Source organism: Musca domestica, unplaced genomic scaffold (assembly GCF_030504385.1).
Source record: "Musca domestica strain aabys unplaced genomic scaffold, Musca_domestica.polishedcontigs.V.1.1 12, whole genome shotgun sequence".
Taxonomy (NCBI): Eukaryota; Metazoa; Arthropoda; class Insecta; order Diptera; family Muscidae; genus Musca; species Musca domestica.
Window position 1 is genome coordinate 15,071,906 of NW_026712155.1, and position 12,224 is coordinate 15,084,129.

Genomic DNA, 12,224 nt, shown 5'->3' on the forward strand with positions numbered 1-12,224 from the left:
CTCGGTTCAAGTTTCTTATTTCCTTTGGGATTCCAGTGACTCCTTAGTTTGCCTCGTAGAATATCTCTATATTTTTCATATTTGCCCTTAAAAGGACATTGAAGGACTCCTGTTGTCCTAAATAAAAATTCTGATCCATTTTTTTGACAAATTGAAACCTCCAGAACTCCTAACTACATCAGAAATAATATAAAATAACTCTACAAGCCCCTGAGAACCTTGACGTATTGTATCTAATTTTAAAAGGCTTCGAAAACCTATTCAAGTTTTATAGAAGTCTCGGTTCAAGTTTCTTATTTCCTTTGGGATTCCAGTGACTCCTTAGTTTGCCTCGTAGAATATATCTATATTTTTCATCTTTGCCCTAAAAAGGACATTGAAGGCCTCCTGTTGTCCTAAATAAAAATGCTGATCCAATTTTTTGCACAAATAAATCCCCGGGAACCCCGAACCTACCTATCTTGCAATGCGTAAAATGTTACAATTTGTTTTTTCATTTTTTATCGAATCTCTTGCAACAATGTGTTCTACATTGGCCGGTTAACCGCAGAATTCTGATGAAATATTTGGTGTGATTTAATTTTTTTTCCGAACGAAACGAAAAAAAAATCTTTTTTTTTTCAAAACCAAAGCCGAAAGCAAACAACTTATTTATGTGTTACTATGTATTTCTGTCGCATGGGGCTGGATATGAAAACGGATTAATTATGCCGGGAGCGTGTTTTAGTAAAAAAAAATAATAAAAATAAAAATAAAAACAATACAGTACAATAAAAAGCAACAACAAAAACGATAAATAATTCATTAGAAAAAATAAGTTATACGACGGGCGACGACAACAACAACACATAGTATTGTTGTTTTGATTTTTCTGACAAACTAACATGTAGAAAAAAAGGCAGATGTATTCAGGTGGGGAGTCCCCCAAAAGAAGCTAGGGCAAAATATCCAGGAAAAATAGGGTCATCTAACCTATACACAAAAATATGAGAATATGACACATTGTTTGCGGCAGACAGAGGTTACATATTCCGAAATATAGAAAATAATTTAATTTTCTCCCCTTACGACCCACCCCAATATATTTTGCAAATATAAAAAACGGAAATGCCTAAAGTCGTCTTATCATCATCGCCGTCGGCGGTCGTTCGTTCGTTCGTTCGTCATTATGCTATTAAATTCAAGTTCAAGAATCACCCGCCATCAGCCCAGCCCTCCCGCCCTTTGCAAAAAGGGTATTGACGTCAGAGTCTTCAACAACAATAACGTCGAGCTACTTTATATTCTCCCTTGGCAATGAAAACACACGAACATCAGATCCACTTGATATTTTCTAGAAATTGTCCAAGGGGGAAGTACGGAATTTTATAATCGCGTAAATTAAAATACTTGAGGTGCTAGGCATTATCCACAACCCAGCTGCTGAGCCCTATGAAGAACAAATAACAAAATCAAGAGATATTTTCAGGAAGATATCGGGATCACAATGATCGGATATTGAGATAAAATAACTCCAATTGTTTAGAGTCTAAGGAAAAGACCACAGAGGGCTTCTGTGAAATATAGAACCCTGCAGAGTTATTCTATGGAAAAATCGTAAGGCTTCATTGATCAAATATAAAAAAAAAAGAATCAATTGAGAGCCTACCATAGAAAATAAGGGGACCTCAGAAGACGACCGACCTACTGTTGTAAAATAGAAAACTTCAGAATTTCTACAGGAAAATAAAGAAGAATTCCGCCTCTGTCTTTTGTAGATACAAAGGTGTTTTATATACACAATAGACAATTTCAGGACGTCAGGGTTATTCTATAGAAAAAATAAAGATTTTAATCTGGAAGAGAAAATCAGATGTCACCGGAAAATAAAGAGAACCTCAGAGCCCTTCTCTAGTAAAATAGAAAATCTCAGACCTAGGGAAGCCTTCTATAAATAAGAACCACTCCCCTCAGATGTTTTCGATAGAGAACATCTTCTTGGTAAAACAAAATCAAAGAGTTCCGAGGAAAGAGCAAATCAGATGTCACCGGTAAATAAAGAGCACCTCAGAGCCCTTCTCTAGTAAAATAGAAAATCTCAGACCTAGGGAAGCCTTCTATAAATAAGTACCACTCCCCTCAGATGTTTTCGATAGAGAATGGTAAAATAAATGAAAGAGTTCCGAGGAAAAAGCTATCTTCTAAAAAAAATAAAATAAAATACTTCAGCGATCTCCTTTAGAAAAGAAGACGAAGACCTGAGAGGATTTCCATAAACAATTAAAAGACATCAGAGGTCTTTCAAAGGAACCATAGGAACAAATATAAGATCTCGGAGGCTTTTTATAAAAAGAGGAGAAGACGACAGAAGCCTTCTATAAAAGAAAATAAGACGACACCAGTTATCTTCCATCGAAGAGAATAACACCACGGAGATCACGGAGAGGACATTAGAAGTTTTTTTTCTAGCAGAAAAGTAGGCCTCAATGGTCTTCTATAGAAGACTAGAAGACCTCACAGTGATTTTAAAAAAGAGAAGACAAACTCAGACGTCTTCCTTAGAAGAGAAGAAGACTTGAGAGGCCTTCTATGGAAAATTATAGGTCTTTATATAATTCTTCTCTGGAAAAATAAAAGTCACTAGAAGTCTAGGTCTTCTATAAAAGAAGAGAAGACGACAACAGTTATCTTCCTTCGAAGAGAATAACACCACGGAAATCTGCTATAGGGGAGAAGAAGACATTACAAGTTTTTTCTAGCAGAAAAGTTGGCCTCATAGAAGACTAGAAAACCTCACAGATATTTTAAAAAAGAGAAGACAAACTCAGACGTCTTCCTTAGAAGAGAAGAAGACTTGAGAGGTCTTCTATGGAAAAATATAGGTCTTTATATAATTCTTCTTTGGAAAAATAAGTCACCAGAAGTCTTTTATGTAACAATTGAGGGCACAGAAGGAACCTAAGATTATAAATTCTGTGGGCCTTCTTGTATAGAAAAGTAGTAGAAAAAAGTCGAAAATAAGAACACCCTAGAGACGCATTTTATGTGAGATAGGAAATTTCCAAGGTCTTCTGGAGACCAAAAAGATACGTGTAGAAGGACGTCGGCGGTGTTTGATAGGAAAATAGAAGAGTGCGAATGACTTCTATAAAAAGTAGAAGATTCCGGATAAATAAAATAGAAGACACTCAGCGGGCAACTAGTTTTCTGTAAATGACCTATGACCTATCAAAAGAGCCAAAGAGTTGCTTCGCTTGACTGAAAGTGATGAACTGCCGAATTTGGCTTTCTCCGATTACTTGCCAAAGAGGGCAGCTGAAAATGTGCACGTTCGGTTGGCCACCAGAACTCAAGCGCCGGTCTTGGTGAAGGATGTGGGCCGCCATAACAGCCGATGGTCGATATCCGCTCGTATTAATCGACGTGGTATCAGAATAAATGCCGAATATTATTGCGAAAATGTTCCGGAGGGTGTATTAAAGCCTCGGGCACGCAAACATTTTGGCCGCAGACATTGGACATTCCAATAGGACTCAGTACGCGCCACCCAAGAATGGTTACAAAACTAGGTACCACGCTTCCAGCTCACAATCCCCACCAAAATCTCCGGATACCAATCTGTTGGACCATTGTGTCTGGGGTATTTTGGAAAGCAAGGTTGGCACTAAAAAATACAAAAATGGGCCAAAATACCGCAGAGAAACATTTGGGCAGCGTGTGGCGTTTTCATTGGCCGTTTGAAGGCCATAATTCGTGCTAAAGGTGACCACTTCGAACAAATCTAAACTTATTCCAAAATTTGATGCTATTTCCGATATTTTATGCTTTTATTCAATAAAATTAAAAAACAATTGAAAAAGCAGTAATTTCGTCAGGGCCGAACTTTGAATACCCTCCACCATTTGGAACAAATTTGGAATTTTTCAAAAAATGAAATCCATTAAAAATTCTGTTAAAATCTTAAAAATATCGAATATTGTCGTTATATTGGGGTCTACACGACGACGTGGACCTATATAGGCATTGTTTATCATAAACCAATACCATATTCAAATTCGAAACTTGAAATAGACGGTGAATAATGTAGCTAAAATCATCAAAATACCGAATATAGGGAGTTACCATTATATCGGAACTATACGAAGACCTGGACCTGCATAGACAAATTTGTGTCACAGGCTGTAGCATCCATTACGAACTTCAAATAGGACATCTCAAACAATTTCGGTGAGTATTGTTCCTAAAATCGTTAAAATACCAAATGTAGGAAAATACCGATATATGAGGGCCTATACGAAGACCTGGACCTACATAGACAATTTTCTGTCACAGACTGTCACGTAATTTGAAACTACTCCGGTGAATAATGCGGTTAATATAATCAAAATACCGAATATTGGAAGGTACCATTATATGGGGGCTATACGAAGACGTGGACCTGCACAGACAATTTTCTGTCATAGGCTGTAGTATCCATTACGAACGTCAAATACCAAATTTGAAACAGTTCCGGTGAATAATGTCGGTAAAATCATCAAAATATCGAATACCGGGAGGTACCGTTATATGGGGGCTATACGAAGACGTGGACCTTCCCAGATAATTTTCTGTCATAGGCTGTAGTATCCATTACGAATCTCAAATACCAAATTTGAAACAATTCCGGTGAATAATGCCGCAAAAATCATCAAAATACCGAATATAGGGAGGTACCGTTATATGGGGGCTATACGAAGGCGTGGACCTGCCCAGATAATTTTCTGTCATAGGCTGTAGTATTCATTTCGAACTTCAAATACCAAATTTGAAGCAGTTCCGCTGAATAATGCCGCAAAAATCATCAAAATACCGAATACTGGGAGGTACCGTTAAATGGGGGCTATACGAAGACGTGGACCTGCCCAGATAATTTTCTGTCATAGGCTGTAGTATCCATTTCGAACTTCAAATACCAAATTTGAAACAGTTCCGGTGAATAATGTCGCTAAAATTATCAAAATACCGAATATCGGGAGGTACCGTTATATGGGGGCTATAGGAAAACATGGACCTACACTGGTGGCCAAAACTAAAGCAACTGAAATTACAAGGAGAATGAATGCCCTGTAACTTTTTCAAAAATAAAGAAAATGAGAAAGTTTTTCTTGTTTTAAATTAGGTACTTTATTCACTTTTTAAAAACCTAAAACATAAAACCAAAATTCATTTTTATATAAAAAATAATGTTTGGTAAAGTCAATTAACCCGACTTTGGCTTGGACAAAACAAAAGCAACTCTGTTGTACATTCATATAACCGCTGCAATTTCAGTTGTTTTTACTGTGATATTCATCGCTTTTTGCTTCCTTCGATAATCTCGCTTGTCATAACTCCTTTTTGAGAAGTTTTTTACAGCAGTAGGTGTTTTTCTTTTCGTTTTTTAAGTACTGCCCAAAAAAATTTTAAAAATGGCTAAAAGCAAATACAGTACCTGAATAAAACAGCAAATTATCAGTGACTATCAAAACAACATATTACAGAAAATGATTTCCGAGAAATATTTCATAAATATTTATTTGATTTCATAATTATTTCTGTATACTAAGTCAGTTTTTTGAAACTGGATCAGTAGTAACAGTCTATAACGGATGAAGGCCGTGAAAAACTTCAGCCCGTACTGATCCATAAATTGTGGCAGAAATAAAAAACAACTATTTAAGAGTTCAACTGGATTGGTGAGAGAGCAATCATTGGATATAAGATCGAGATCAGTGCGTAGACGAGTAGTGACAGCTGGTCTGCATGCCCGTAAGACATCAAAAAACCATTTATATCTGAAAAAATCAAAAAGGCTTTCGGAAACGATAATATTAAGTGGAATCAAGCTCAATGGAAAAAACATTATTTCTGGGATTAGTCTACGTTTAATATTAAAGGCTCAGACATGAAAAAATTTACGGTGAGAAGACCAAAAAAATGAAAGACTCAAGCCCCAGTGTTGCAAGGGTACAGTGAAGTATGAGGGAGGGTCAAAAATGACGTGGCGCTGTTTTTCTTTCTATGGACTTGGGCCTATCCATAAAATAAAGGAAGTTGTGGATCGGTTTGTTTACAAAGATGTGTTGGACATCACGTTGTTCCCTTACGCTGAGTAAAATATTCGGCTGATTTGGGTGTTACAGCATTACAATGATCCCAAACATGTATCAAAACTTGTCAAATATTGGTTGCGGGAGTCAAAAATTCATGTTTTGTTATGGCCGGCACAATCACCTGACCTAAACTCCTTAGAAAACCTTTGGAGTATCGTAGATAGGAAGAACAAGAGAGATTCGGAAATAAATAAGCACAACATTTTCTAAAGAATTCGGGGTGCCTGGGAAAGCACACCCAAGGATCAAATTGAGCGTGTTATAGATTCAATGCCTCGTAGGTGTGCAGCTGCTATCAAAAATAATGGTTATGCTATCGACTACTAGCCAAAATTTAATTATTTTAAAATAAAAAATCAAAAGTTGCTTTAGTTTTGACCAAGCAAAAATTGGGTCATTTTAGTTTTCTACATATTATTTTTCGTCCAAAATTATTTTTGTATTTTTATTTTTAGTTTCTTAAAAGTGAATTAAACCCCTCATTTAAAACTGGGAAAATAATTACGATTTGTTTATTTTTGTAAAAGTTACAGGACATTTATTGTCTTTGCGATTTAAGTTGCTTTAGTTTTGGCCACCAGTGTACATGGCCCATTTACGAACTTAACCTGCCTACTGGAAAAATAAACAGGTGTGCAAAATTTTAGCCTTCTATCTCAACTCGTTCGAAAGATAGCGTGATTACAACAGACAGACGGACAGACAGACAGACAGACGGACATGGCTAAATCGGCTTAGAATTTTACGCTGATCAAGAATATATATACTTTGTTGGATCTGACATGAGTATTTCGAGGAGTTACAAACGGAATGACAAAGTTAATATACCCTCCATAGTATGGTGGAGGGTATAAAAATTGAAGACCCAAATATGTCTTCCATAGACAGATAAAAATCCAAAGATCTTCACCAGGGTGAGATGAAAAAACTGCAACCAACTTCAGATTGCTGTCATTTCTAAGCCACTCGTCCGATAGCTGTGGGCCAAAATACCGCAGAGCAACATTCGGGCAGCGTGTGACGGTTTCATTGGCCGTTTGAAGGCCATAATTCGTGCTAAAGGTGACTAATTCGATTCAATTTTAACTTATTCTAAAATTTGATGCTATTTCTGACATTTTTTGCTCTCATTCAAAAAAATTTAAGAAAAGAAATGTAAAAATGATGGCGTTTAACTTTGTTGCAGTTTTTTACCTTACCCTGTCGGCAAAACCGACTGATACTTTGTAACTTAATTTATCAACATTTTGTGTCATAACCCATCTAACTCTTGGATATTTCTCTAATAGACACCACCCAAGTCTGGTTATTTACAAAACTCCAAGTTTGAATACTTATTTTCCCTTTTCTAGCAACTTCACAGAAGTTGACGGTTGGGCACATGGTTTTTTTCCGACTGGCAAACTTGTTTCAAGTCGGTTTTCAACCCCCAAAAAAGAGTTGAAAGCATTTTCCCTTTCGAAAAAGAAAATTAAAAAAAAATTATTCCAAAATTTTCCAACTTACATTTTCGAAAAATCTTTTCAAGTTCAAATTCCAATTAGCATCAAAAAATTTTCCTTTACGAGAAATTGCGGTGGCACCATTAAATTAAGCATATCAATGTCCACCACCACATCACCATATAGAGTGAGTGTGGGTTAATATGTTGAGAGGCAAAGGGAGTGAAAGAGAACAACCACGTAACTGCGCCAGGGAGTGAGAGAGCGAGAGCACATCATAATAAAAAAAATTATTGTTTTGTTCAAAAGCCCCAAAAATGGGGGGTTTATTGGAATTTTGTCATGTTTTGTGTAAACATATTTTTTTTTTGCTATTCTGTTTTCGTTTTTATTATTAATTAATGTTTTGATTTTATTTTTTTTTTTGGTTTCTTATGAACCAAAAAATATGTTTTGTTTTATTTTATTTTTTTTTCTACAAAAAAATGATTTTTTTCTTGTTATTTCTTTTAAAGAAAAAACAGCAACAAATAATTTTGATTTTTTAATGAAACCATACCCAACATACCAAAAATACAATACAGCTTGAGAATAATATTATGAAAATAGTTTATCATAAGAATTTTTCAACAATGCTTGAGAAACACTTTTTTGCACAAACTTTTCTCAAATCTGTCCTTTGTTGACAAATTTGTTTTGATTTTTTTTGTGAAAATTGTCAACAAAAAATTATTTTCTTTGGTTAAAATCAAAATCACGCGAATTTAAGACCCATTTCTGGACGAAACTCTAAGGTAATGATGAATAATAAATCTGGGAATCTGTAGTGTATATTATTTCAATCTCATTTTAGAATAGAGGCGTCAAAAAGTTGCAAGAATTCAAGAGAAGTGAAGAATTAGTGGAGGAGATGCGGAAGCTCAAATAAGGGGAAAGAAATCATCTAGGTATCAATGCAACAGGAGGCAGCGACAGCTGGGATGGCGATCAATGAATGAAATGTGTAAAATAATTAAAAAATGAATAAATAAATATTTTTTACCATTGAAAAAATAAGCTTTATAAAATATTACTTTCGTAAGCTTATTCTGCAATTACAAGAATAAGCTTATGAATAAGGGTTCCTTTTCGATTATTCTATAATTGTTAAACAAACATTTCTCAATACATTCTCAAGATTTTCTCAAGCTTTACCCAACATACCGAAAATACAATACAGCTTGAGAACAATATTATAAAAATATAATTTTTCAACAATGCTTGAGAAACACTTATGTTCCACAAACATTTCTCAAATCTGTCCCTTGTTGACAAATTAGTTTTGATTTTTTGTGAAAATTGTCAGCAAGAAATTATTTTCTTTGGCAAAAAACAAAATCACGCGAATTTAGGACCCATTTCTGGACCGAACCCTTAAGGTATGGATGAATAATAAATCCGGGAATCTTTCACATAAATTATTCCAATCCCATTTCAGATTGGAATCATCAAAAAAGTTGAAGGAATTCAATACATGTGTAGTCTTAGTGGAAGAGATGCAGAAGTTCAAATAAGGGAGAAGAAGCAACATGAGGCAGTGACTACTGGGATGTCCATCAAGAAAAAAATGTGAAAAATGATTAAAAATTAAAAAAAATAATATTATATACTATTACAAAAATAAGCTTATTATAATATTATTTTTGTAAGCTTATTCTACAATTTCAAGTATAAGCTTATAAATAAGGGTTCCGTTTCGATTATTCTATACTTGTTACACAAACATTTTTCAATGTTTTCTCAAGATTTTCTCAAGCTTAAGGCTTATGTTCATAAGCTTATTGTAATATTATTCTCAAGTCATTTTGGTATGTTGGGTAGGCTTATGTTTGTAAGCTTATTAAAATATTATTCTCAAGTCAATTTGGTATGTTGGGTAAACATAGCACACACACACACACCCGTAACGAAATCAATTCAAATAAAAACAAACAAGTTATATATTTTTTTCAAACAATTTTGTTTTTTTGATTTTTTTGAAAACACCCAACCAACCAAACATTCGTGATGATTGTTTTCATTTCTAATTAGATTCGCGCTATACAAAGTAAGAAAACAATAAAACAGAGCAACGCAACAACACTTCACACACGCACATCATCATCATCATCGTTATTATGATTATTATTGTTGTTGTTATTATTGCGGTCTGTGTTCTCGTTTCTTTAGCACAACAATGGACGAGCCGCATCATGTCTTTAAAATACCGAAATATCGAAGAAAACAACAAAAAACGGACACTGGCTCAATAATGCAGAGCAGCAATAACAATAACATGGATGACACACACACGCACACACACACACGCATTTATTGATAGAACATCAACAACATCATCATCATCATTGCGATAGATGGTGTTGTTGTTGTTTCTGCTGTTATTGGTAATGGCTGGCGCTGGTTTACTCTTATTCTTATTGGCTCTAAACTGGGTGTTGTTTTTCGGTATTTATTCTATATATTTTTTTTGTTATTGTTATGCTCTCAATACTCCTCTCGGACAGACAGAGAGCCAGCCAGAGACATTTGTGTGCAAAAAGAAAAACAACAACAACACACCAATTATTTTGTTTTGCTATTTTTTTCAATTCCTCGTTGATGGTGGTGTTGTTGTTTTTGTTATTATTATTGATGTCCATACACAAAATCAAAACAAACCCACGACCAAGCGAACGACCTACCGACCGATGATGATGTTCTTCAATATACGACGACGACGGCGACGAAGAAAAGGCGACCACGACAATTCACGAGAAACGGAGAAGATACCGGCAGTTTGGGTCGTTGACGATACACAACTACTCTACCAATACTACAAAGGCCAACGTAAAAGGCAATGGAAAACAACGACGACGATGACGACGACCATCAGCATTATTTGTTTGCCGAATAACACAGAGAGAGAGAGAGGAGAGCAGAAAAAAAGAGAACCATTCTCATTTGGAATTCATAACAAAACACGGCAGCAATTCCCCAGCAATGACTTCAACACTACACTCAGTGGCAGAGAGAGAGAGAATGAATAAATCTTCTCTCTCTCCCCGTTGGTGTGGAACAAACAAACCATTTCCAAACACAAAAAAACACCACGAAACCAGAACAATAACAAAAATACCAATAACAAGAATAGCAGCAGCAACAACAAAAACCCCCACCCGAATGAAGACAAATATAATAGGCAAAGAAAACAACCCTCAAAATGACGTTGACCCCGAAAATATGCAAAAAGCGTAAATGACGAAAACAAAAATACAATAGCGGCAAGCAGACGAGTGCGGCACACAACAAGAACAACAACAACAATAACATCGTCGTAGTTTGCACATGCACACACATAAATGCATGGCATGCATTGCAGAGACCGGCGCTCGAATTGTCTGCTCCTCTCTCTCTCTGTGGAACACCCCTCACAGTTTTTAGGGGAGAAAAACACAAAAACATGCATGCAAGTCAGTCAAATTCAAACAAACCGTAAAAAGCTGTTTTTTTTTTTTTGAGAAAACAACAGCAAAAGTAACAACAAAAAATGCCAAAAAACGTGTAGGAAAAAGTCACAGTCACAAACAACCAGAGGAGAGGAATCTTTGTTGGCACAGTGTGTTGACAAGGAGTGCAATGAAGAAGAAGTTGCAATTTTAAGGAAGAGGATATTCACAAAGATCGAAGCGTGAAAAGGGCGAGATATTTTTTTAAAGAGATCCGTTTTGGGGGTTTTCAGGGATTCAAACTGTTAATACTATATTTCGAATATATGTTAAATTTTCTCTTGGAGTCACAGCAGGACATAATACCTACCCTGCTTCTCGGAAATACTTATACAGAGTGCGATAAAAAAAAACTGCAACAAAGTAAACGGCATAATTGTTACATTTTTTAATTGAATGAATGAAAGAAAAAATGTCGGGAAAAGCATCTATTTTTAGAATTTAGATTTGTTCGAATTGATCACCTTTGACACGAATTATGACCTTCAAATGGACGATGAAACCGTCAACCGCTGCCCGAATGTTGCTCTGCGGTATTTTGGCCCATTCCCGGCGAAGAGCCTGCTTGAGGTGGTATTTTTTGGTGCCAACCTTGCTTTCCTTTATTTTAATGCCAAACTTGATTCTGGCGGCCCACACACTCACCATGGCCGGCGCTTGAGTTCTGGTGGCCAACCGAAGGTACAATTTGTCTTAAGCCAATCAGAAAAGCGTTTTATGTATTCCCACCTTAATTCCTCTTTTGATCGCCATATCCGAGAAAACCTATACAAGTATGGAAGATGGTATCATGGTAGAATTAAGAAGGTAAAAATGCATGAAATCTTTATTTGAATTAATAGTACGGTCCAAGAAATGTTTGATGATTATTTCACACAAATGTTGACCGCGATTGGAGCTCAAATGATCCATCTGCTAGTACATTTATGGCATACTCCTTTCGGCTGGTATCTCACGAATAAATGCTGCAATATCGCCTTTCAATGCATCAATTGAAGGGGGGTTGACTGCAGAGACGTGAGCTTTAATATAGCCCCACAAAAAAGGCGTTAATCGCAATACTAAATACGTTAAATCGCATGTTCTAGGCGGCTAACTGATTAAAGATCGGAGAATCACTAGCATTTTTTTGTAATCCAGGATTGCAG

General features: G+C 35.8%; 1 protein-coding gene and 1 long non-coding RNA gene across 8 annotated transcripts in view; one reads left to right on the top strand and one right to left on the bottom strand.

Moving 5' to 3' along the window:
* LOC101894251 (insulin-like receptor) overlaps nt 1-12,224 on the bottom strand; it is a 126,320-nt gene that overhangs the window by 59,117 nt on the left and 54,979 nt on the right. The window contains exon 1 of one of the 7 annotated variants that reach the window (XM_059118326.1): nt 7,617-7,987. The exons of the other annotated variants lie outside the window; for them this stretch is intronic. The gene's annotated coding sequence lies outside the window, so the exon portion shown is untranslated. Of the gene's footprint in view, nt 1-7,616; nt 7,988-12,224 lie in introns of those variants that run through there. 7 annotated transcript variants of the gene reach the window in all.
* Nucleotides 8,750-9,215, top strand: LOC109611807 (uncharacterized). Its single transcript, XR_002194112.2, has 2 exons — nt 8,750-8,970; nt 9,030-9,215. It is a non-coding gene; the product is annotated as an uncharacterized LOC109611807 (long non-coding RNA).